The sequence below is a fragment of the Prionailurus bengalensis genome, chromosome B2 (genome assembly GCF_016509475.1).
Source record: "Prionailurus bengalensis isolate Pbe53 chromosome B2, Fcat_Pben_1.1_paternal_pri, whole genome shotgun sequence".
NCBI lineage: Eukaryota > Metazoa > Chordata > Mammalia > Carnivora > Felidae > Prionailurus > Prionailurus bengalensis.
The window spans coordinates 124281891-124309063 of NC_057349.1; the positions used below are offsets into that span (position 1 = coordinate 124281891).

Genomic DNA, 27173 nt, shown 5'->3' on the forward strand with positions numbered 1-27173 from the left:
TGCTTTCCATTGGAGATTTTTGGATACGGGAGTGGTTCAATGAACATTTTCACAGGATCAGTCTGGCTGCACCGAGTGGACAGGAACAGGGACAGAGCGTGGCGGCCGGTTGGGAGAGAACTGCAGTGACCCAGGCAAAAATGACGGTGGCTCCCACAAGGAGGTAGCAGCAGAGGTGATGAGAAGTGACGAGATTCTAGACGTCTTGGAAGTAGAACCGACAGGGTTTGGCACTGGATTGGGGGTGGGAGTGAGAAAGAGAGGAGTCCTTCTTGAATCCCAGGCTTTAGGCCTCGGTCCCTGGGATGGAGATGCCATTAGCTGTGGGAGCAGAAAACTGGGGAGTAGTATCATTTTACTAAGGAAGGGGCTGAAACTTCAATAACCTGCCTGAAGTCACACGGGAAGTGAGCTGTTCCAGCCAGGAATCACTTGAAGCTAGGTCATGTTTCTAAGCTGACGCTGTTTCTTTCACCCCCTGGGAAGAATTTACAGAGAGGAGTATATAGGGAGGGGGGGCGCGCGGAGGGAGGGGGTGCAGGGAGAAGGGGGCATGGGAAAGGGGGGTACACCGGGTGGGGGCGCACGGGGAAGAGCGTGTGAAGAGGGGGTGTGGGGAGTGGGCAGCACGAGGAGGGGGCGGAAGGGAAGGACACGAGGGGAGGGGGATGCCAGCGGGTACCCACCTCATGACATGCTTAGGAGGATAACTAAGCCGAGAGTTGTAAAGTGCTCAGAGCAGTGCTGACAGGGTAAGCGCTGCACAAGCACTTAATAAATACAATTGGGGTTCACAAACCCTTAGAAGTCCTATGGCCCTATTTCCCAGAATCCACAATTGTCTTTGAAATCTCCCCCTGAACTCCGTGCTCTTGTCAGTTCATCTGGAATCAGCGGGATAACCGCCTTAAAAATTGACTACGGCTATGCTAGTCCGGTACCCTCACGCACACTCGTGTGCTGCACTTGCAAAAGCTCCCAGTAGTTTTTGCGGAGAAGCGCGGCGGGAGATTTGTGGCACCTGCAGCTCACCGTGGGACAGGCGCGCTGGGCTCCGAAGCCGCGTCTGGCCGGCAGGCAGCTCCCCAGGCAGCTCCGTGGTCACGTTGCGGGCTGACTGGCATCGCCGGTCCCTCTCTGCGCATGTGCATTGCGTAGTGGGAAACGCTGCAGCCGCTCCGTGGTCACGTTGCGGGCGGGCGGGCGGCGCGTGTCCACCTCTGCGCATGCGCATTGCGTAGTTGGAAACGCTGAAGCCTCTCCGTGGTCACGTTGCGGGCGGACGGGCGGCGCGGGGCCCTCTCTGCGCACGCGCATTGCGCAGTTGGAAACCATGTTTCATTCCTGCTTCTAGCAGTCACTGGCTTAGATACCCGCTCGCTACACCTCGCAAAATTGCTGCAGTATGACCCTATCTTCAAGTGAGTAAGACAGCTTTGTGGGGTTATAAAGTGGCATTTAAAACCCTCGCAGAGGGAGCACTGCCCGTACCCTGCTGACGTTCCTGGGTGGGAGCAACGAGGCTGCGTGGGGCAGTGGAAGATGCTGGAGGTTGGAACCAAGGGCCACTGCCTGAGTGAAGAGCCGCTGGTGCTGCCAGGGGCAAGAAGCAAACTGGGGGGACCAAGTCCCTTCGCCCCGCTCCTGCCTTCCCGCCTCTCTCCAGGATCCCTTTGGGCAGAACCCTACAGGGAGGTGGCACAGGGAAAGTAGGGTTTCCAGAATCTCCGGCCAGAATCAGATTACATTAGATATAAAAGTACTTAGAGAATGGGCTATGCATTGAAAAATAACATTATTGAGGAATGCTGTGGGAAATGTTACTTGGTAGTAAAGGGTTAATTTTAAGTCAAGGATTTTCATATTCTTCTCTTTAACCACTAACATGTCTATATGTGAACAAGTAGGTAAAATTAACGTTAGCTTCGTGCCTTAAACTGTTTTGTTCCAGACACTGGTACCCAGAGGAAGAGATGTCCAATGTTCTGGCTATAATGGCTGCGTATATAAGAGTACCCCTGACATGTGGGCAATTTTCCTAGGCTAGAAAAATCTCATGTCGTAGGTCTGGGGGGGTCGATATCTCACACTTGCTTCTGCTCCACTAGTAGCATGGAGGAAGTTGGATTATGTCACTGGAATGCACACATGTGACATTGCTGGAGCAAATCATCATAAAAATGTTTGTGTTTGTGCTAGATATTGGTATATACATCAACATCTTCTTTTCAAAAATGTTTTATTATTTATTTTTGAGAGAGAGAGAGAGAGGGGCAGAGAGACAAGGAGAGACAGAATCTGAAGCAGGCTCTAGGCTATGAGCTGTCAGCACAGAGCCCAGCACGGGGCTCGAACCCACAAACTGTGAGATCATGACCTGAGTTGAAGTCAGACACTTAACCAACTGAGCCACCCAGGTGCCCCTCGACATCTTTTTTAAAGTGATTTTCCCACATGCTTCCTCAAACATACTAATATTTCCATTACTATTATTCATTTCACAGAAACAAGTCTTGTATTAATGTGTGGGTGGCCCACCAGAGCTCACCACTAAATTATCATTGATCTTTGAGAACCCATGAACTACTTCTTTTGTTTTCCAGAGACACACCCATTTTGTAGTTCATGAGATGTGCATGTATTGCAGATTATGTTGATTTGCTTACTCGACAAATAATAACCAAGGCCTTACCTACCATAGACCTGACCCAATGCTGAGTCATCAACCAAAAGGTTATGGTCCATGACCTCATGGTGGTTACAATCTGTCGCGAAAAGCCAGAGATAAATACATAAATGTACAAACAAAGGAATTCTATGAAGAATTCTAGGGAAACAAGGGTGAAGAGCATAGGAAGCTAGCGTGTAAGTTTAGAAAGTCCTCTTGAAGGAAGTCATATTTGAGCAAAGACCTAAAGGATGTGATGGGTGTGTAGGTAAGTGGGAGGATTTCTTGCAGAGCCGAAAACAGAAGAGAAGTCTGTGAAATGGAGAAGAACTTGGCCCACTGCAAGAACAGTTGGAAGCTCGGTCTGGCTAGTGTGCAGTGAGAGGTCTCATTGAGGCTGGAGAAAAGCCAGATCCCACATGGATTTGGATGGTATTCTGAGGCCAACTGGACAATGGAGTGGTGCGTGCCACTTTGACTTTGTATGAGGAAAGGATGGCTGAGCAGGAGTGAGCGGCAGGAGTTGAATGAAAGGCCCTGCAGCAGTCCAGGTGGTATCACCAGGTGTCTCCAGGGGTTGACATTCACATGGAGAAATGATGATGGCTGGACTGGAGGAAAGTCGTAAAGAAGAAGGGAAGTAGCTGTGAAATCTACATTGGAGGTCTCGTCTGCAGGACTGGTTATTCATTGCATTCAGAAAAAAAATAGTTCCGGGTTCCCAGTCTGAGCAACTGGGTGATGGCAGACGAGGAACAAAAGACAGGAAAAGGAAGAGAGACAAGAGAAAGAGTGGGGAAGAGGCCAAAACGGATGTCAGGAGTGAAGAAAGCAATCTTTAGGTACGATTATGAAATCTTAAGGCACACATAAGGCACACATCCTCTGGTGTGAACTTGCTCGGCACAAAGTCATTGCTCTAATCTCTTGGAGAGGAAAAGCCTTTGTTGGAGATGATCCGTGCCTTTTCTGAGGTCATATTGATTTAGAAAATGGCAGAGCCAGGGGAAGCCACGAGCTGAATTCTTACAGGAATTGGGTCTGACGATCAGAATAATCCGGAGATAAACCACCACCTCTAGGCTTCATGTTCTGTGCTTTACTTTAACTGTTTGGATGTGGTCACAGGCTTTGCCAGAAAGCCTCTGGAATTTAGACAGATTAATAAGATTGTATTTGCAGGCACTCCTTCCACGATCTTTCCTGTAGACTCTTAAACGATGGCGAAAAACTTTCTACTCTAACTTAACTGCTAAGAGAAAGAAAAAGTAATCCCTCCTAACTTGATGTTAAAGGTATTTCCCCAGTTATGGGGATTGGGGCACCTGTCTGGCTTACTTGGTTAAGCGGCCGACTCTTGATTTCGGCTCAGGTCCTGATCTCAGGGTCATGAGTTTGAGCCCTGCATGGGGCTCTGAGCTCACAGCACGGGGCCTACTTTGGATCCTCTGTCTCCCTCTGTCTACCCTTCCCCTGCTCACACTCACACACTGTCCCCTGCTCTCTCTCAAAAATATAAATAAATAAAGTACTTCCTCAGATTTAATACTGATAGATGAACTCATTAGCTCCTACTGAGGAAGGGGAAATATGGACATTGTCATTCACCGAACTTGACCGTGGAGTCAGTGGCTCTAACACTTTATTTTCATTGTCTCTGGGCTTAGGATAAATTATTTATCACATGTAAATCCTAGCTGAAGATGCCTGCAGGTGGAAAGAAAATAAGGCAATGAGATGTTGGCCTTTGACTTACCAGAGCTCTGTTCATGGGAACAATGCTTAGCAGTTCAGAGCACAGACTCTGGGTTTGGATTCTCACCCCTGTCCTACTGCCACCAGATTTCTAGCTGTGTGATCTTAACGCTAGGTACATCCATACTTTGTACCTCAGTTTCGTTATCGGTAATATGGGGATATTAATTTACCCATTCCTAGGGTCTTTTGTGGATGAAGCGAGGTGCTTTTTATACAAAGCTGACTATGATGTGCTATTCACGTGTTAGCACAAGCACACATACTGCGCAAGTGGGCTGTAGGTGGTGTGTGTTTGGATCGTAGCACTTCATAAACAAACCACAGGAGGATGTAGTGACTTGATAAATGGGGCAGCCCTAAAAGCAAATGTTTGTACTTAATTCTTTATCAAAGAATTCCTGGGTTGTGCTGGAGCTTCAACATAAAGAATATAAATAAGACTTAGCTTGCAGAAGAGTTGATAATATTTAGATCTTTGACTCTCATTTTTCACTTGTGGAAGGAATGCAAAAATCCGAAAATATGATAGCCTCCGGTGAAGTAGCTTATAGTCTTAGGGAAGAGGTGAGTACACATTCAGAAAGTAAATGAACCAAGCTGAGTGGTGGCAGTGTTGAATGTAAATAACTGCAGGTCACAGACTCAGGTTCCAAACTGTAATCCCAGAGTTACAGCCCACAGCCACTTTTGAGCCCTAAGAATATACCAGAAGCGGAGCATACTTCCAGATCCCAGAGCAGTGGGATATAGACAGGAGAACAGGTCTTACAGAAGAAACTGCTTTTGAATTCCATCAGACGGTGTGCCAGTGGTGGAGGGCCTACTTGGTGGGCTTTGTAGCGTAGAATCAGTTACAGGAGTTGTTTCTTTGGTACACACTGTATCTTTTAGGAGTTCATTGTTCCTTAAGAAAGAAGACATATGCCCAAAAAATGTATCCTCTCACTCCCTGCTTAAAACATCAAAGTCCTTAGCAAAGTATATAAGATTGTTCATGATGTGGTTCCTGCTTGTTGGTGTAAGTTAGGAATGCTTTCAGCTGCAAGGAATAGAATGTTCCATCAACAGTGGCTTCAACCAGCGCTTCTCAAGCTGTGATGTATCTTCCAATCACCGGAGCTTCTTATTAAAATGCACATTCTGATTTAGGAGGTCTGAAGTGAGGCCTGAGATTCTGCATTTTTTTTTAAGTTTATTTGTTTTTGAGAGAGAGAGCGAGTGTGTGAGACAGGGCACAAGTGGGGGAGGAGCAGAGAGAGAGAGAGGGAGACACAGAATCCAAAGCAGGTTCCAGGCTCTGCGCTGTCAGCACACAGCCCAATGTGGATATCAAACCCATGAACCATGAGATCATGACCTGAGCTGAAGCTGGACACTTAACCGACTGAACCACCCAGGCTCAGATTCTGCATTTCTAACAAGCTCCCAGGTGGTGCTGATTCTATTGGTTTAAAACCTACAATTTCAACAGCAAGACTTTTAAAAAATGCAATTTTCCCGCTTTCATATCACAGGAAAATCTGAAAGTAGTTCCAGATTTGACTCAGATCAACAATGTCAGTGCTCAGGGATTGGCACGTCGGGAACTGGCTGAAAAACCATGGCCCACAGGCCAAATCTAACCCACTGGCTATTAGAAATAAAGTCTTATTGGAACACAGCCATGCTCATTTGTTTATGTAGGACGTATGACCTCTTTCATGCTAGAAAGGCTGAGCTGTAACAAAGACCAGATGGCCCATAAAGCCTAAAATGTTTACCTTCACCTGGCCCTTTATGAAACAAGCTTGCTAACTCCTAGCTTATGCATTAGTATTCACTCAGCACCTGGGCCTATCATGTCCCCCAAACTCAGTGAGGACTGTTGACAAGGAAGAAAGGCAGGCAGTAACCGTGTCTGCAACATGGCTCCTCTCCGTCACATCCTGCTGTCCCCTAACATGCAACTCATGTGCCCCCCGCCCCCCAAGGCACCGGGCTTCTTCACTGCATCTTCAGAAAATGCCAGATGTGTCTTGAGGACAGCAAGATCGCTGAATGTTTGCTAAAAACAAGGTGGTAAAGGACTGCAGCCTGGGCAGGCTGCTACAAGAGTGCTCAGGTTCCAAGCTAAAGAGTTTGGACTTACAAGTCAATGGGGGACCTTGAAGATTTTTAAAGCATGAGATGAGTTTATTGTTGTATGCATATAATTCTGATAACACGATGTAGGGTGGTCTGTTATATTAGTCTGCTTAGATTGTCATAATAAGTAGCACTGACTGGGAGGTTTCAGCAACATAAATGTATTCTGTCACCATTCTGGAGGCTGAAAGTCCAAGATCAAGGTGCTAGAAAATTCAGTTCCTGGTGAGACCTCGCTTTTTCTTGTAGATGACCAATCTTCTTACTGTCTCCTCACATGTCCTTCTCTGTGTTTAAGCAGAGAGAAAAAGAGAGGTGTTGATAAAAATGGTGGGCAGAGAAAGGAGGGTGAGCTGTTGGGTCCCAGCCATGTTGAAATTCCTTATAAATAAACCACGTCACCATCCAGCAAGTGGTTTTGACTCCCCCGCCCAGCAAATCGTCCATTTGCGTTCAAGAAATTCAGGTCCATTGGCACAGCAGATTTCAAGGCTAAGAGAGAAAGACTCTGTTGGATCCCTGCAGGAAAAGTAAGCAGGAAAAAAGTTTCAACATGGAAAATGTCCCCCGGGAAAGAGAAGGAGAAAGGCAGGCTCCAGTGCAGAATGAAGAAGAAGCCCACCTTTTGGGAGGTGGTGAAGGCCAGGAGCCTGGAGGAAATATTAGAGTGGATTTGGCCCCACCTGCCCATGATGGTAGAGAGGATATGCCCAACAAGCTTGTCAATAACGTTGACGTGACAGATGGAGACACAGATGATACGGAACTTTTCACGGAAGACATGAGGCGGCTAAGGAGGAAATCAGGGAGCTTCAGTTGAGGTACAGTTTGCCCATTCTTATAGGAGATCCCCCTCACCGTGACCATCATGATGAGTTTTGCCTTATGCCTCCAATGCTGAGATTAGTAATAATAACCCCTCCTGCTTCCCGAAGTTGCATTTTCCTGATGTGAACCAATGGTGTTATGTCATTTTTCTGATTAGAGATTCCATTTTGCCTTACTCTGGAAGTTTTTCTGTCAGGGAAGTTTCATCAATTTGCAGGAAAAGATGTTTATTACATGCTGTAAAGGTAATAAAGCAGTTTAAGAAGCAATCTAAAAAAAGAGAAAGAGAGAGAGAGAGGTTTATTTCCTCTTCTTAATTGCATTAGGGTCCCACCCTTCTATCTTATTGAACCTGAATTACCTCCCTGAATTCTCCGTTTGCAAATAGAGTCACGTTGAGGGTGAGACTTCAACATATAAATTTCAGGGGGACACAATTCAGTCCCTACAACCAATGGAGAGAAAAACTTAAGCAGGGAGACACATTGGAGCCACTTTAAAATGCTCTTTTGACTCAATGCTAAGAATGCCAAACACCTTTAATGATACATTGTGTCTTTTGTGAGCTGCAAGACCACTTACCACTCTGCTTTCCCTTAGTTGGCTTTGGAATTTCCTTTCATGTGTGCTTATTTTCAAGTGTGATAACCCTATCCTAGTGCCTTTTGACTATCTCTACTTCCAAATCAACAAATATTTATTATCTCCACATGATATGCATGACCCTGAGCCAGGTGTTCTGAGTGAAACAACTCATGAGACTTGCACCTTGTTCTTAAATACTGAAACCAGCAAAGAACAAAGACACAACACTTATGTGGCTGTGGCTAAACTCAAACAAACCTGGGGTGGATTCCAGCTTCCCTAACTACCAGCTTCAGCAAATTATTTAAATTCTTCAAGCTCCTATTTTTCATCCACAAATAGGCATGATAATATCTGTCTCATAAGCTTGTTGCGAAGATTAATAAAATAATAAATGTACAGTACAGTTCCTGACACATGGAAAGTGCTTGAATACAATTTAGCCTTATTGTTTTTACTGTTTTTAATATTACTATAGGGAAGAGGGTGTTTGGACTTTTCCTTCTGAACTCCCCTCTCTCCACTGCTTTTTTTTTTTTTCCCCCACTCTACTTTGGAACTGCAGGAGACTGTCCAGTTTTCTTTTAAAAGCAGAGAGAGGGGCACCTGGGTGGCTCAGTTGGTCAAGTGGCCGACTTTGGTTCAGGTCATGATCTCGCGGTTCATGAGTTTAAGCCCTGCATCAGGCTCTGTGTTGACAGCTCAGAGCCTGGAGCCTGCTTTGGATTCTGGGTCTCCCCCGTTCTCTCTCTGCCCCCCTCCCTGCAAATAAAGATTTTAAAAAGGTGGCACAGAGAGAAAGAAGCTCTGTGAGGGTTCTCTGAGCAGAACCCTGGGTGCAGATGTACATGTACCATGGGTGACAATGTTGTGCCTTGATTTAATCTGCTTCAATTCCGTTTTCATCTTCTCATTCCTGACCTTTGAGATCCATTTGCTGTAGAAAAGGACAAAGAACTCCATTACACAGCCGCTGATTGCTCTCAAGGCATTCACTCAATAAATATTTATTCTGCAGTTTCTGAGTGCCAGGCACTGAGTCAGTGCTGGGGACAGAGCTGTGGATGTGGCAGCTCCAGGCTCTGACCTTATGCAACACAGCCCAGCTGACAGCAAACACCCAAGGGCAAGCAGAGCTCTGGAAGCCAGTGGAGTGGGACTCAGCCTAGGCTGCTAGACATCACCGTGACCTTCCACCAGGGACATCGGGAGTCTCCTGTGCAAGGTGGCAACTCTTAATTGCCCAAACTGGAAACCCAAGGTGATACGAATAATTGAAAGCATGAAATCTAAACAAAGGATTAAGCAGTAGGATATGGAAATCTAATTATATCATTGATTTTAAATTGCAAAAAAAATGTGAGCTAAGAGACAGTTTTAGCCTCTTCCAACTTTTTCTGGCCAGGAATGTTAGTTCACAAATCACAATCTGATGATGAAGGGGTGATCGTCGATACTTCCTGTGCCGTCTCCCAATGCTCAGGACAACAATTCTCAGGAAACCACCAATGGAGATTAAACTTTGAATTTGGACTCAAAATGATGTGGCATGCTTGGAGAGCACCAATTTCATCAACTGGATGGATGTTTGGAGCTGCTCCAAATTTGCTCAATTAACAAGGTTGAGCTGGCTTCCATGAAAATGGTAGTTCTAATGGTTACAGACTCTGTAGTGATTTTATGCAAAAGTAGCATCCAGCTGCCTCGCCATCTGGCAAAGATCTGATTGCCATCCCCTTGAGACCCAGGAAGTCATGATTCTCAAATCACAGCTGAACTTGGCTGGGGTGGGGGTAGGGGCCGAGGCCCGGCCTTAGAACTACCCTCCCACTGGAATAAGTCAGGTGTTGGGTCAGAGCCCAACCGACCTCAGATTTAGCCCCCCATCCGAGACTCGTTCTAGGATGGCGAGGGCTGCCTGAAACCCCAGTTTGAAGATGTCCCAAATGGTGCATGAAGTAAACCTCCAGGATGAGCAAGGCTCAGAGTCAAGCAGGAGTCAAAAGACCTGACACATGTTGAGCACTTGTGTTTTGCAGAGCTCTAAATTCCACTTGAATCACCTGGTAACCACTCTGCCACTGTGCTAAGTGGTTAACGGGAGGGCAGTCCTGCAAGACAGGGAGTGGGAGGAGGTGCTAGAAAAATAAGTGTTCTGGAGGGCTTAGATAAGAATTCAGAAACTGAGGTGATGATAAGAAGGCAGCACAAGTCACACGGAGGGAACAGCAGGAGCGAAGACTCAGAGGCACTGGACCTCTCTGCTGTGGGACGTCAGTCTTGGTGTGCCCACCTGGAAGATAGTGGAATAACCGGCATATACCAGGTATTAGGATCAATCCTGACCCTTGCAAGTGAGGGAAAGGAGCATCCTGATGCTTGCATGTTTCTCCTTGCCTGCTTGCAAGGCATCTCCATGCCTCTTTCCCACTGGCCTCGTACCTGTGTTTCTGCCATTAGTGTGTCCTATGAGGATGCTCTTTGGGAACAGGTGCTGGAGGCTGGCATGACTGCCCTGAGCTTGGGGCAGGGAGGGGGACACAAACCATTGTCCCCCACCATTCCTTAGTCACCATGACAGCAGGAAGGCCTGGGGTGGGAGGCCAAAGTTGCCATGCCCCTTCCCTAACCTGGCTAGAATTAGCCCTGAGATGAATTAAACATGAGCCCAGCTGGTCTGGGGGCAGCAGCATTGTCAAAAAAGAAAAAAAAAAATCAGAAACTGAGACCCAGGCAAAGGTCGAGCTACGTGAACAGGTGCCCTCGAAGACAGGTTAGCAGTCTGTGGGTCACCTCAACTTAGGGGCCATGTTAAGACAGTCAAGGAAAATAAGAGCTGAGAGGCAGACAAAGAGGGACTTGGAAAATGATGTGGGAGACCAGAGGTGGGTTTGGGTTCCTGGTTCCTGGTTCCCGCTTCCAGGTCCATCTCAGAGCAAGAAAGAGAAGGCAGTTCTCTCCTTACCAGTTGCTGGACAACTGCCAGGTTACGGAGAGGGCTCAGGTTGCTAGAATTCCTTGATTCATGCTGCCAGGGTTAATAACTGTGGTCAGCAGAGAGAGCAGGAAGGGGATGGGTGGGCAGGCTTTAAAGGACAACAAGTCAAACATTGTCATTTACTTGAAAGGGAACACTGATTCCATGTAGGCACTTCTGAATTAAAAATAGGAAGAGGATGACCTCACGCTTTGGGGGAAAATGCACTTTCGTTTTTACCAATTAACATTCTCCCTCTCTGACTGCAAATAAATGTCCCTCCTTTTCCCATCTAGGACAACCAACTGAAAGCACAGCAAACCTGCTTCACTCTCTGTAGCTTCTTGGAAAGGAAGTGAATGACTCCTGGGTCGTTTATGAAGTTCAGTTGTACATCCAGATAGGGCGACAGGCTGGTTTGCTATCTGACCACTCAAGGGAGTGAGGTGACACCATAGAGAAGTCACAGGGATGCTCCAAGGCCCTTCCTCACTCCTCACTGCCCAGGGGGTTTGCCAGGCTGCATAATGGAAGCTGAAGAGAGGGCATCATAGCCAGACGGTATGGCCTGCGATTCTGATACCAGCTCTGCCAGCTCCTGATTTATGAGGCTTGGAGCAGTTGATCTGTTCCCTCTCAGCCTCAGTGTCTGCATCCCTTAAAGGAAGGGGTTGTATTTTGTAATGTTGAGGAATGTTAGGATCAGATGAGCTGATGAGAAATTCTGCTCCTCCCACGTCTTCTCAGACAGAAACTGGGGAGTCACGGGAGACACCTTGCTTTCCTTTTCTCACTATTTCCATATCCTAGTTCTCTCTTGAATTCATCCCTTCCTCTTTCTTCCAGTTGCCCCTGCTTTGCACCAGGAGCTCATGCTCTCTCGCCTGGATACGCTGGGTCCCAAGTGTCCAGTTTTACCCTCCATTTATGCACCAGCCCCATTCACTCCAACCCACCGTTAAACAACTGCCAGAGAAGAGCCATTCTGTCTTTTCTTCCTCATCATCAGCGTTAAACGTGGTCATCTGAAAAATGTTTGAAGAATGAAGAACTAAGTAGAGCCATTGATTAGTGTAACCATTTTTACAAAATAGTATATGAATGCGAGCTATTCTTTTTCAGCTCAATAAGCATGAATATTTACCATATATCTGGCACTGGGCTAGGTGCTGAGGATATAAAGATGAGTTGGATATGGTTCCTGACACTTAATGACCACCTAGTGAGCAGGGCAGGCTGTGTAAGAGAAATAGAACCGATAGGAGGTGTATCTACATAGAGATTTATTTTAAGGAACTGGCTCACACAGTTGTGAGGTCTGGCAAGTCCCAAATCTGCAGAGCAGGTCAGCAGGCTGGAGACCAGGGAAGAACTGACATTGGAGCTCTAGTCTGAAAGCAGCCTGCCAGTAGAATTCCTCAATCTTTTCTTCTTAAGGTCTCAACAGATTGGACAACGCCTACACACAATGGGGAGTAAATCTGCTTTCCTCCAAGTCTACTGATATAAAAGCTAAAATATACCTTCACAGTGACATCTAGACTGGTGTTTGGCTTAATGTCTCGGTGTCAAAGCCCAGCCAAGTTGACACATGAACCATGCACATGGGTAGTCGCTGACAGCACAATAGTTACTACTTACGTCTACAAATGGTGCTAGGTCTTTTTTAAATGAAAAATCTCTCTATGCTCTTTGATGTTTTTACTAGCGTTTGTCAGTTCTTTCTGGTTATGCCGTGCATGCCACTGGGTGCTTGCTTCCAGGTGTGTCATGACAACTTGTGATGTAGTGTGCTATCATCGTTTACAGACAAGAGAGGCTCAAGTAACCTATATGAGGTTCCGCAGCTAATATGTGGTAGAGCTGAGATCGAGTGAAGGCCTTTCCAATCCAAGGTCAATGAGCTTTCTACTACATCACAATACCTTTAATAAGCATTGAGCCGGGAGCCTTGGCTTTCCCCAGGGAAGCACTTATTTTGCCAGGAATTCTGTAGTATTATTAGATTTTTGTAACAGGGTCCCTCTGCATATAAGGATGTGAATCAGTTTTCCCAACTCATTTCATATTAGCTCCATATGTGGGAGAGGGCATGATGGGTCACAACCATACTGGATCATGCTGAGTCAATCACCCAAAGAGGAAGATTCTCAGATATCATTATTATGACTGAACTTTCTTCACACAAACACAAAAGTCTCCTTACTCCAGGCCAGACATAGGGCACCTAGCCACAGGTCTTTCTCAATAAGGCAGATAGAATTATCCATGGTAGGGAAATTTGGTATAATTAAGTGTCTGCTCAGCATATAAGGAATATTCTGCTTTAGGGGCACCTGGGTGGCTCAGTTGGTTAAGCATCTGACTTCAGCTCAGGTCATGATCTCATGGTTCGTGAGTTCGAGCCCTGCATCAGGCTCTGTGCTGACAGCTCGGAGCTTGGCACCTGCTTCACATTCTGTGTCTCCCACTCTCTCTCGCCCCTTCCCTGCTCACTCTCTGTTTCTCTTTCTCAAAAATAAACATTTAAAAATTAAGACAAAAAGAATATTCTGCTTTAAACTTATCAAAATGGGGGTGCCTGGGTGGCTCAGTCAGTTAAGCGTCCTACTCTTGCTCTCAGCTCAGGTCTTGATCTCAGTGTCATGAGTTCAAGCCCTGCATTGGGCTCCATACTGGGCAAGGAGCCTACTTAAAAAAATAACAAAGTAAATAAACAAACATACCAAAATTAAGTAGGAAACGGAATGCGGATAAAAAAATGCATTGTCTCTGGAGCTCCAACCTTCACAACAAAAAAGGACACATGATATAGACATGGGAATTCAGTGACTATTTACTGATGGCCCATGAAAGGCCAAACTCTGTTGACATTTCAAGGGAAACAAAATGAGTAAGACGTGGTCTTCTACTTCAAAGACACAAGGAATGGGGAAGAATGGAAGAAATAATATTTCTTGAGTGACTCTTATATGGCAGTCTTTTGTTCTAATTGAATCCTTTAACCATGCCACCAAGTAGGTGGTACTATCCCCTTTTTGGAGGAGGAAGTGTGGTCTTTGGCAAATGGAAAGACTCACCCAAGATCTTACAACTAATACAGTAAATAGTACAGCTGGGGTCTTCATCTGGATCTCTCTCTAAATCCAGTGCTCATGTGCCTTAGCCTGAATCACACCGCAAAGAGATAAAACAAATATGCAGACCATTGCCGCTAGCAAAGAAACATAACATTAAGAAGTGACCAAATGAAGGTGGATGAATCAGACGTGTTATTTGAGATGGACTTTAATACAATAGACGGTATCTTTCAGGTGGAGATGAAAACAAAGCATGAGCAAGATTTGGAAGAAAAACTAGAAGGTTGTGGAGGATAAGAGTTACACAAGTTTTCTCAGGGCTTTAAAATCAGGATGAACATTTTAGAAGGGGTAACTAATGTGGATTAGAACAGAGCAGATTGGAAGAAAGAGAGACCAGGTGGGGGATCCCTGCAAGTGCTCTCTAGAGAGCCAGCAAGAATGGAAAGGGTATCCCAGAGGGAATCATGGGTGATGCTGAATTGATGTGATAAGCCAATGGGTTCAGGTTGCTTCAATGAAACCAAATCCAGGTGATGGATAGGTAAAGTAGGTAAGCGTCATGAACTAGAAGGTCTCAACGGAGATGAAAGGAAAAGCAGAGGGGGAGAGGGAGAGAGGAAGGAATGGACTTTGAGAAAAAAGGAGGGATTTCAGAATTTGCCATCCTGGAAGTGAAGCATATCTGAGTTGTGGCCAAGTGTAAGACGTGGCCTTGCTGGGGTGTGGCTGAGATAGAATGAAAACAGTGCTCGTCTGACTGGAAGATTATGAATCTGGAAGTCACCGTGAAGTCTGGCAATGAATCATATGGAAAGGAAGTCAGTACTCTAGAGGCTGAGAGCTTTGAAGAAAGTGAGAAAAAGTTCTCAGAATTGGAGGGAACTGGGACCCAGATGCAGAGAGAAAACAGAAAAGCTAAAGGTTTACCAGGAGTCGGGAAAAAAAATTGTCTAAAAAATGGATAGTGCGTTATCTGTCAATCATATGAAATACTTCCTTAAGAAAAAAAAATGCTCTCACTCCCAACTTAAAATTAGGAAAAAGATTTAAAAATAGGCAGTCTCATAAAGAATTATATTTTTTGTATTTGCTGTCAAGGAATGTCAGAAGAGGCAACTAATGCTGTCAGATCAAACTGAAATGTCTTACCGTCATCTTTCCTTGCCTGTCCCGTGACCCACCCAGTCACCCTAAACCCAGTGAGAAAGAGAATGATGGAAACTGAGTAAATTCTCTCCCAAGTTTGTTGAATCAGTCACTTGCCATCACTGAAATGGGCTTACATGTTCAAGGACGCCCTACCCGCCCGTATCACTTGTGATGTCAGGTTGAATGGGCAGAGTGTCGGTCCCTGTGCTGTGCAAGAAAACACACAGCCTCAGTGAATAACTTCTAATCTGCATGAGGTATAAAAGGAAAGTCTGCCCAACAGGGTACCATGAGCTGCATTCCAGCCCCATGATACGGTATCAGGTTCCACGACTTGGTCAGCAATTGTGCTCCAGTTGTTGCCTCCATCAACTACAGGGTTTTGCAAGCCTGGAAGTTCCACCCACCCGGAGCACATTGCTGAAGCTTATCTGGCATTTGTTCGTGAAGAGCTCATTGCACTGTCACACGTTCTCTGGTTTAGACTTGATTCAATTGTCACATAACCCAGGCGGGGAAATGAAGAGCTCTGAACACCAGTCTTTGTGTCATTTTAAGTTTTCTATTGTTAGTGCTTTGCCTGCTAGGGAGTTCCAGAAAGTCTGCTTGACGATTATGGGGTGGGGCAGGGCCAAGACGTGAGTGGTAAAGCTGTCGGTTATAGACTGAGGAAGACAGTCCTGGTTGCTGGCAACTGGCCAGATTTGCCTGCTTTGTGCTGACATCAGAGTCTTAGTTGGAAGTAACCTTAGAGGTTAGTGAGTCTAACTGCTTGTTCAAAGCAGCGTAGTTAGAATATGGACTTTCAGGATCAAGGAACTGGCTGCTTCCATGGAACAGCTTAATGGCTGTGTTACCAACCTGAAATCTAAATATTGGCCAACATTTACAGAGTGCCTAGTGTATGGCAGGCACTGTGCTGCTTCTTTATTTATTATTATTTAATTTTTAAATGTTTGTTTATTTTTGAGAGAGAGAGTGAGCATGAGTGGGGGAGGGGCAGAGAGAGGAAGACACAGATTCTGAAGCAGGCTCCAGGCCCTGAGCTGTCAGCACAGAGACGGATGCGGGGCTCGAACCCATGAACCGTGAGATCATGACCTGAGCCGAAGTCAGACGCTTAACCGACTGAGCCACCCAGGCGCCCCATGTGCTGCTTCTTTAAATGCATTCTCTTGAATAGCCCTCTCGGCAAGCCTGCAAGGTAACTGCTCCCATTCCGATTTTCCAGACAGGAAACAGGATTTGAGCACACGTGAGTAGAACAGAGCCCGTGTCCTTACCGCTTATATTCCATGCTGGCTCCCAAGGCCCCTATGTGCTATTTTAGGGCACAACATTCATTTTGAATTATCTGAACTTTTACCCCTCGGCCTTGTGTAACTCAAAAATTCTGCCAGCTGCTGTCTGGGGTGACATAAATCTATAGCTTCTTTCACAGTAATATTAGTAATACCAACAATAATAGGTTTTTAAGTAATTTGCAAATATGTTAGTTTCATTTCTTTTCACACAAGCCTTAGAAAATGGATACAACAGGGGCGCGTGGGTGGCTCAGTGGGTTAAGTGTCCACTTCCGCTCAGGTCATGATCTCACGATTAGTGGGTTCGAGCCCATATTGGGCTCTGTGCTGCCAGCTGAGAGCCTGGAGCCTGCTTCGGATTCTGTGTCTCCCTCTCTCTCTGCCCCTCCCCAGCTCAGGCTCTGTTTGTCTGTCTCTCTCTCTCTCAAAAGCAAACAAACAAAATGGATACAACAGGTAGCCTACAGTCAAGGTTACTCATAAGGAGTCAAAACAGATCATTAAATTCCCTAAGCCACAGCTGAGAAAATGAGGAGTCCAGGAGCCAGACTCTGGCCTTCTAATGTTGAGGCTAGTGGTTCAGAGAGTGTTGCGCCTGGATAGGGAGCATGGGCACCATCTGGGAACTTGTTTAAATGCAAATTCTCAGGGCTCATCACAGGCCTGATAGATCAGAGACTGTGGGGGTGGGTCCGGCAATCTGTGTTTGAACAAGCCCTCCAGGAAACTGGGGTGCACATTCGAGCTTGATCCTAGACCCGTGCTTCTTCCATTGCCCAGCATGGTGGCCAGGGCACCACCCCTCATTCTGAGCTCTGCAATGACTACAAAGAGGAAATGGTGGTCTAGCAGAATCTTTTGTACCTGAAGTGAATTTCCTCAGGATTTTCTTAATATTATGCTTGAGTGTCTCGGTGTCAGAAAAACAGGGCTCAGGCCCTAAAGATGACATCAATCAAAGCCCACCGAATTTAACTTTTTTTCTACACGACCTCAAGGATGGCAATCCTACAAAAGAGACATTGTGGGGTTTTTTTTCTACTACTTACAAAATGACTTTTTCTTAAAAATTTTTTTTAAGTTTATTTATTTGAGAGAGAGAGTGAGCATGAGCAAGAGTGGGGGGGGGGAGGAGAGAGAGAGAGAGAGAGAGAGAGAGAGAGAGAGAGAGAATCCCAAGCAGGCTCCACACTGTCAATGAAGAGCCTGACTTGGGGCCTGATCTTACAAACCGTGAGATCATGACCAGAGCTGAAATCAAGAGTCAGATGCTTAACCCACTGAGCCACCCAGGCGCCCCGAAAATGAATTTATCTTACCTCCGCAATATTGCGTTTGTGAAATACAACCACATCATAATCACAAGTGGCTCTTAGAGCATTTGGGTTTTGATAGGATTTTGCCTATAATCATTAAATAAAGGAAATATTTTTCCAATGGACTGTTTATTACACCAAACAATATTCATCAAAATGTTAGATCCAGGATAGTCATTTGATGACTAGTGGAGTATATGGGGCCCAGGGAAGTGGACAATTTGGACAGAAAGTTGAGAACTGACAACTGACCAAGCAAATGACCACCGGTAGAAATATCACTTATTCAAAATCCATATTCACTGGGACGAAAGCACTGCACAGAGCATAAGAGCATGGCTTTTGATGGCAAAGGAAGCTAGGGTCCAGCCATAGCTTTGCCGCGTACTCTTTATAGCACATAGGGCACATTACCTTCCTGCCCTCAGCCTCACTCTATGCATCTGAAAAATGGGGATCATAGTCCCACACAGAGTGATATCCTGAGTATTAAATGAGCTTAAACATAAAAAGCACTTAAAATCCACTGACTAAAACAGAGTGAATACTCAAAAACTATTATCAATTAACCTTATGCAGTAAGTATGTATATGTTCCAGGCACGTACTAGATCAGATGACAGAGGTGTAACAATGACTGTCACACGATCCTTGCTTGCTGATCCTTAAGTCTGATCCTGTCACTTTATTCTGGAAAAGTCAGTTTTTGGTTTGTTTTTAATGTAGCATTCGGAACATACCCAGAATTTACCATATAGATTCTGGCTGGCTTGGCCCCTGGTACAGCTTTTTCCATAAGTACAATATTTTAACAAATCTAAGAAGCCATCATTGAAAGATGCATCATTTTGGGTCTGATTCCAAAAAGCACTGCCAATCATAGCTGTAAGATGCCATCGATTGGCAAAAACTCCCTAATTTCAATTCAAAAGGTGAAAAAAAAATCTGTTTTAGAACTAATGCAATATGGTATTTTCATTTCCCCATCCACAAAGAAACCTTCTGCCTGGACTATGTGTGTATATGTGTTAACACGATGGAGGGGGAAGCGGCTCATGAGAAAGACATTTCACAATAGACTGGAACTGGCTTTAAGGGAAATGTACCGAGCCAGAAAATAAATAAAATATTGGTGTGATAGATCCTGTACTCAGAGAACAGTAAGCTCCTGCCCTGCCTGTGTGCCCCATGATAAGGACTGCAGCCAGTCAGTCAGTCAAACATACATTTATTTGGTCCCTACTATTTGCCTTTCACTATTAGGAAAGATACCATCTATTCTCCGTAGGGGTTCACACTCTAGTGTGAGAGACATGAAAACAAGGTAGATCAATGGTTTCAGTAGAGTGAGATATGCACAAAGTCTAGAAATAGTGCAAGGAAAGTGATTCCTTGGGGTGAGGGTGGGACAATAGCGAATATGTATGAAAGAAGGATTTCTGAGAAGGCCGTGTTTGAGCGCGCATTTGAAAGATAGCCTAGAGCTGAAGGAGTAGCTAGTGACAGTAATGGAACTCGCAAGAAGGTGTGAGTGTCATTATGCCTCTCCTAACAGTATGCCCTTCCTCAGCTGGACAGGACCAACCTAGGGAAGAGCAGTACAAGTTTCCTTCTGCCCAATACGGTGACTTTGCAAGCCCGCACAAAGTACCTCACTATTAAACACATCCACAAAGACGACAAAACTAAAACAAAAACTTGCACAGGCTGGGTACTTTTTTTTTTTTTTTCCACGCTTGCCTTTTTCAAGAGCAGCATTAGGACTGCATCTGAAGGAAAAGTGGAGATACTCCTTTTCTTTCTAATTCTCCATATTTTTCTCTGCCAGAGAAATAAAGGAGAAAAATACATTGTGTTACAAGACGAAGAAACCAAACTCGTCATGAAGTTGGTAGAAGATACAAGTAAGTCGGAGAGGTAGAGGCGCAGGTGTGATTTTTCTCAAGCAGGGGGCTGGCCATGCATTCAGGGATGGTCTGTGTTAGCCAAGAGTGTGTACAGAATTGATTCTGCTTTTCTCTGGGCACTGACTCAACTCAACGTCTCCTTTCTGTCTCCAATGAGCACTGACGGTACAGTAAAGATTTTATTATTCGGAGGGAACTCTGGCCAACCTTGACACTTCCAAAGGACTTCATTTCCTTGACCCTGCCAGCTTGTCACTGCCAACACAGCGTCCCTCCTCACATGGCGGTATAGATTGGCCCACAGTTGAGAGCTGCTCCTCCCTGGTTTCAATTTAATAGCTGTCATTCGTCAAATCGCCTTCTTCCTCCATCTGCCACCTACACCTCATCTACACTCTGATAACACACCAGATAACATGACTTTGATCACAGTTTCGTGTACCAGGGCAACCGTATTGCCGATGACTCATCTCTGGACTTTCTGGGATTTCAGGGCCAATGTGTCCACAAAGAATATATGCATAGCCCCGGCTCTCTCTGAAATAAAATCCTGGATCGGTTGCACAATTCCCTGGAAACGAATTGTGGCTAATCAGAGATAGGAAAGAACATAAGATTATGGTTTCAATCAAGGAGACCTCACCCCATAGAAATATCTTTGCATGGTGATCATGAATGCACCACCAAAAAGGTGGTTTCCTCTGTGTAGGGCGTTCTCAAGGCATCTTACCCTATTCTGAGATGATAGGTATTTTGGAAGGATCCAAGCTATGAAAGAGGAGAGACATAGGGGCACCTGGGTGGCTCAGTCAGTTAAGTGTTTGAATCTCGGTTTCGGCCCAGGTCATTATCTCATGGTTTCATGAGTTTGAGCCCCCATATCAGGCTCCATGCTGACAGTGGGGAGCCTGCTTGGGATTCTGCCTTTTTCTCTCCCTGCCTCTCCCCCACTTGCACTGTCTCTGTCTCTCTCAAAAATAAATAAACTTAAAAAAAAAACAAAAAAAAGAAGAGAAACACAGAGGAGGGAAGTTTGGTTTGTCTTTATCAGAAACTGTTTTAATTTAAACCAGAGGAAAGCCAGCCCTTACCACCTTCCTCATTATTAAACCCACTTAGAAAGTTGCAAAATCTCATTTTTTAACACACTTTTGCTGAACCAAAGAATGTAGCCTGTGATGCATCGATGGGATTTAATGCTCAAGTCAGACCATAAAGAATTATTTTATATACATAATTAATATACTTTTGTAAAGCAAAAAGAATTCTATTTTCATCAGGAGCTTTAAGCTGGTGCCAAAATTCTTCTGGGTCTGATGTAAGGTCACCCCATTTCACAACTGGGAGCGCTGGGGAAATAATTGGAGCCAGAAAGGATAGGGCAACCGTTGGTTTCCAGTTTGTGTGTAATACATAAGTAAGTCACCTCTGTCTCGTTCGTGCTTCCTCTGGCTCCACAGAAGTGGTGGTAGGAAGAAAATTACTGTGGAAGGAGTCGAATATGAGGGATGACTCTTCCCCTCCCATCCCTTCCCTACTTATGCTCTGTGACGTGCATATCACTTTTCCCATCAGGCAGCTTCTATGACTCCAGCACTGTGGGAGTAACCCCCTCCTATCAACCCTAACAAAATGTCATTCAGCAGACTGTAAGGGGAATATCATCATGATGTGGAGTTTCAAGTAGAAAGTATTTTTGTTTTGTTTTTGAGAAAAATGCAGATATTGTGTTAAGAAAGAGCCCAGGGGCGCCTGGGTGGCTCAGTTGGTTAAGCATCTGACTTCAGCTCAAGTCGTGGTCTCACAATTCGTGGGCTCCAGCCCCTCATTGGGCTCTCTGCTGTCAGCAAAGCCCCTACTTCAGATCCTGTGTCTCCCTCTCTCTTTCTGCCCCTCCCCTGCTCTTTCTCAAAAGTAGGTACACATTAAAAAAAAACAAACAAACATGTTTTTGGGTACCTGGGTAGCTTAGTCGGTTAAGCATCCGACTTTTGGTTTCAGCTCAGGTCATGATCTCACCGTTAGTGGGATCAGGCCCTACATTGGGCTCTGCACTGACAGCACAGAGACTGCTTGAGAGCCTCTCTCTGCCTCTCTCCCCATTCTGTCTCAAAAATAAACTTAAAAAAATGGTTAAAAATTAATTAAATGGTTCATACATTTTGAGATTTAATTAACATATTCTTTATTAAAATATTAATATTTTCAAATGAATCATTGAACATATACCATATTACATTGAAATATTTAAATTATATTCACGGAAAAGAGTATGTATGGATCTTTTTTTTTCCCCATAAAGAGCACTCTGAATAATTGTGTCTTTTTCAAAACCACCTAAAAGTATAAAATTGTAACATTTTAGAGATTGGAAAGATCATAGGCATCACTTAGCCTATTCTGTTTGTTTTCTATACAAAAATTGACCTATAATTTAAATGCCTCATTCAAAAGCAACCAACCAGACAATGGTAGAGGGGCACGTTGAGGAATCATTCTATCACATCATGACATTCCTGGATCAACCACATGGATACGCGATCCTGAGTCATAACAATTTTACAATATATTTGGAATAATAGAGTCTAGGGATCTGATCCCACATAAATACAATTTGCTAACATTTTCACGGACATTCTAAAGCAGCAGGATCCCAACTAGCAATTATTTCTTCATTTTGTACTTTTTAAAGTGTCTAGTCTCCCTCATTACTAACTCTGGCATTACCCCTTATTATCTAAACAAATACCTAAGCTTGACTCACAGTAATGTTTCTTTCCATCATCTGTTTTCATGCTTCCTCTGGCCATCACTCAGTTCCCACAACACCTTCCAAATGCAGTACTTTGATGAGTACAGAGAAGTTTGAGAACCAAGAAGAATACTTTTCTGTCCAACTAGGAGCAAAAATTTTGGGGGTGCCTGGGTGGCTCAGGTCTGACTTCAGCTCAGGTCATGTCACAGTTTTTGAGTTTGAACCCCGTGTCAGGCTCTGTGCTGACAGCTCAGAGCCTGGAACCTGCTTCAGATTCTGTGGCTCCCTCTCTCTCTCTTCCTCTGTTCGCACTCTCTCTCAAAAATAAATATTTAAAAATACTTAAAAAAGAAGCAAAATTTTTGATGAATTCCCTTCCAGAGTGATAAATTCAATTATTTACCCATTGATTCATTTAAGAATTCTTTCTGGGACACATCTCAACCCTCAGGTGCTGGATTACCTGCTGTGGAGAATCAGAGCTAAATAAGACATTGTCCTTGGACTTGTGGGGCCCATAGTCTGGTGAGGCCAAGATGTATACACTAGGCACTGTGGATACAGGGCAGAGAAAGCAATAAACAGATATTAGCCAGGTGCTTTGGGGAGTAGAGGAGAAGGAGCCATATCTGGGAATCATAAGGAAAAGCTTTGTCTAAATATGCAAAATCCAATAAGTCAGGACATCAGGTCCTAAAACTCTTCCAAGAACAATTTCATCCCCTACAATGGAGAAGACACAGCTGAGAACCAGCATCTGGGCATTCTGACCAGAAGAATATCAACTGTAATTGCCACATCCCCAAACAGAATAGAGAGGTGGGTCTCAAGATCCCTGGAGTAGGGATAGAAGGTCAGAATTAGGGAGAATGCTCCAGAGAGAATCTACCAGAGGACCAACCCAGACATCTGTAAGCCACTTGAGCAATAGTCACTAGACAGCTTTGAAAATACATTCTCAGCTGCTCACATAGGCAGGCAGACCAGCCTAGACTGACTCTGGGAGATGCATCAGGCACAGGTGCTTTCTAACATTCTAGATACATTTTGGTCAGAGGAGTAAACTGTCACTTTACACAGCTGAGGTTGAGGCATAGCAACCAGCATTTTCTCTTTACTGGAGCTCTTGCAGCACCCAAGCCAGTGTGCTCTCCCAGATCTGCACGTGCCTGGGAGATGCCCAAATGGTTATATTGACTAACTCTCAGACCCCTCAGACCTTGTCGGGTGCCTCTCAGGGCTAACACTAGGGTGAGGACAGTGAGGCACGTAAGAGGCAAAATACAAGGAGATGCTCACTGCCAAGAACCCACCCTGCACTTGCACCATCTGAGAGAGTGCTGAGACCCACCTCTCCCCAGAGTGGCATCCAAATTCTAACAGGTGGAGGAAATTCTATGACAGGTAGATACTTGACATCTACTGTGGGACAATGAGTAGTCTGGTCAATTTCCCAAGGATCTATGATTAAAATTTCCCATTGACTGAGCACCAAAGGCTATAGTATTCCTAATGCCTGGTCCAAACATGGATTTTCTGATTATTTTTTTTTAAGGAAAGATTTAATTCATCCCTTAACTAGCCACCTTCCACAAGCCCCTTTCCCTCTCCCCAACTGAAAATGCATTTCACAGCCCCTGTTTGCTCTGTTCATTGAAAACAGAGATTCAAAATATATGCCTCTGAGAAAAGATTTCCATGTAAGGATAGTTTTCTAATTCTGTTGTGGCTTAAGCCTTGGTTGTAACACCTGAGTCCTGCTAAGGAGAACCAGCTCTCATGTTCAAACACAGTTTTAGGATTAGCGCGCACCTATCCCAATGCCCTCTGGCTCATTCTCCGGAATGAGGCTTGAAATTGGCAATCATTTTTATAAACAGAGTGATAACCGCAAAATAGTCAACAAATGAAATATATGGTTTAACAACTACATAATCCAGAGAGAAAACATAAACGTTATTATTTTCATAATACATCTGATTTTTTCTTTGTGATCCAATTTGCTTTAACTTCATTATTTTTCCTTTTTTTTTTTAAAAAAAGGTGAGTATGATCATAAATTTGTATCCATGTTTGTCTTTTCATTAAACTCTTTTTCTTCTATCTTCATTCCCACTAAAAAAGTCCTGTTTGGGAAAGAGGAACAAAATAATGGGAAAAATTGTTTACAAGGCAAGAAAGATGCGTTTCCTTTATATAGTAGTGCTACTTCAGAAGAAATGGGTAGACTTTCCTCAAAGGACAAAAGAGAGAGAGAGAAATAAGTATGCTGTATTTCATAGAATCATGCATTTTTAGATACCAGATGAATTACACCTGAGACAGAGTACATTCTTTCCTTAACATGTAAGTCATAGCTTCTCACGGAACGTTTTTTTCAACACAGCTGAGGATGAGCCCCGTGACAAGAAGTCCCTTCTTCTTCGCTCCCAAGCAAAGTCCATTTGCCACCATTTGCAATATCTCCTTTCACTGAATCCCCACAAAAATTTTGTGAGGTGGGGTAGATATTTTAATCCTATTTTGCAGATGAGAACACCGAGACTCGGAAGGTTAAGGAAACTCGTTCCAGGGCCCAATTTTTGTTAGTAGCAGCGCTGGGCTTTGAACCAGGGGATGTTCTGAATGCAGGTCCACACTTGTCTTCATACAAACGAGGCTGCTTAATCCAGATGATGACTGCGTTTATTATGATGATTATGCTCAATGGTGACAAACCAAAATTATGCGTAGCCAACACGTTATTTCTGCGTGGTTGCAAGAGCAACCTCATCCTAGAAGCATTTACCACTTTGAAAAGACGGCTTTGTGGGGCGCCTGGGTGGCGCAGTCGGTTAAGCTCCCGACTTCAGCCAGGTCACGATCTTGCGGTCTGTGAGTTCGAGCCCCGCGTCGGGCTCTGGGCTGATGGCTCAGAGCCTGGAGCCTGTTTCTGATTCTGTGTCTCCCTCTCTCTCTGCCCCTCCCCCGTTCATGCTCTGTCTCTCTCTGTCCCAAAAATAAATAAACGTTGAAAAAAAAATTAAAAAAAAAAAAAGACGGCTTTGTGAAGATATCGATGTTGTGGCCAATTCTGTAAGAATTTCTCTTCTGTCAGGAGAGAAAACTGGGGTGTGGGCAGACGTGGTTGTGCTGGCAATTCTGTCTGCCTCCAGTTCTATCTCCTATCTTTCTCACCTATTCTGTGCCCTGGGAGGCTGACCTCTATGAACTGCATGAAGGCTGACCCTTCCTCCCCCTCTGGGAATTGGTTCAGCCACAGAAGTCTCTGGCAGGGGGCAGTGGATGGCAGGCGATTGTACTTTGTATTTTTCCTCCCAGCTGCCCACTGGCCTGAGGGTTGGCAGAGACCGTATTCCTGCTCAGAGGACTACAGTTTGCCTTCTTCGGCTTCAGCTCTCTTTCTGTCTCTCTCCTCTCCCTCCTCCTCCCTCTCTCTTCCTCTCTTCCTCCTCTGTTCTCCCTTTCTCTCTCTCCATCCTTCCCTCCCATCCCACCCCCCTTTTCTCTCACTGTTTCCAAGAAATCCCTCAACCCCTTTGAATTCGCTGGCTGACAGTGGTTGCTCAGCTAGGGGTTCCCTTAGAGAAGAGCCTGAAATGAAGGCTGCGTACCTGTGTGTTTGCTTGAACATGTATCTCAGGGGGCAGTTGTGAGAGGCGGGGAGAGTGAAGGCGAAGGAAGTAAACCCCAACACAAGGATGAATTCTTGAATTGGCCACCGCTGTCGTCAGTTGGTGCTCAATCCCTCAGAATCTTCTGAGGAATCTTATGGAATGTATCCCAGAGCAGTCCGCTAGGGAAGAAATAGAGAAGTGGGCATCAAGTGGCTTCCACTCCCCCCTCCTCAAGGGTGGCACCCTGACACTAACTCCCCATCTCCAGGCTGGGCATACCTGAGTGCCAGGCAGCCCAGCCGCTGCATCAGAGAAAGCCCAGCACAGGATAAGAGAGGCATCGCAGAGCAGGTCAGCGGCAGAGAAGCTGGTAGAAGCCCGCGTGGAACCCTTCTCTGTGGTAGTGGGAGGAAGGAGGAGGGCAAGAGGGCTAGTGGAAATGGCGTCCTGCTTGTGCTAGCTCTGGAGCTCTTCGTCACCCTCTTGTTTTGTTTGTTTGTTTTTACTTAACCCCACCGCTGACTGTAAATGGTTCCTTCTTTAAAATCTCCACTGCCCCATATGGTACATGTGCTTCCTGTTATAACCCTGTCCCGCTTCACTGGTATTCTGTGTCCTTTCAAGCCTTCCTTCAGAGACTCCTTCTTTTCCTTTCCTCTCTGTTCTCTCACAGACAGTAACTCCTAATGGTTTTATGCTCCCCTCTTGTAAGGGCTGGAACATTTATATTCTTTTTTGGAATCTCAGAATGTCACCCTATTTTGAAATAGGTTTTTTTGCAGATATAGATCATTGTTAAGATGAGATCATTATGGAGTAGGACAGGGCTTTAATCCAATATCGCTGATGTCCTTGTAAGAAGAGAGGAAATGACACAGACACAGAGATGCGGGAGAAACAGCCTTGGAATATGAAGGCAGAGAGATACGCCTATAAGCCAAGGGAAACCAAAGATTTCCAGCCATCCACCAGCAGATAGGAGAGAGGCATGGAACAGATTCTCTCTCCGAATGCCCAGAAGGAACCCACCCTGCCGACACCTGATCTCACATTTCTAGCCTCCTCCAGAACTGTGAGAGAATAAATTTCTGTAGGTTAGGTCA

At 45.0% G+C, this 27173-nt stretch overlaps 1 long non-coding RNA gene and 1 pseudogene across 1 annotated transcript; both read left to right on the forward strand.

Moving 5' to 3' along the window:
* Positions 1 to 1325: 1325 nt before the first annotated feature.
* LOC122490017 lies at positions 1326 to 27173 on the forward strand. The gene is made up of 3 exons (XR_006299067.1): positions 1326 to 1421; positions 19620 to 19695; positions 26853 to 27173. It is a non-coding gene; the product is annotated as an uncharacterized LOC122490017 (long non-coding RNA).
* On the forward strand, positions 7013 to 7521 carry LOC122490016 (annotated as a pseudogene).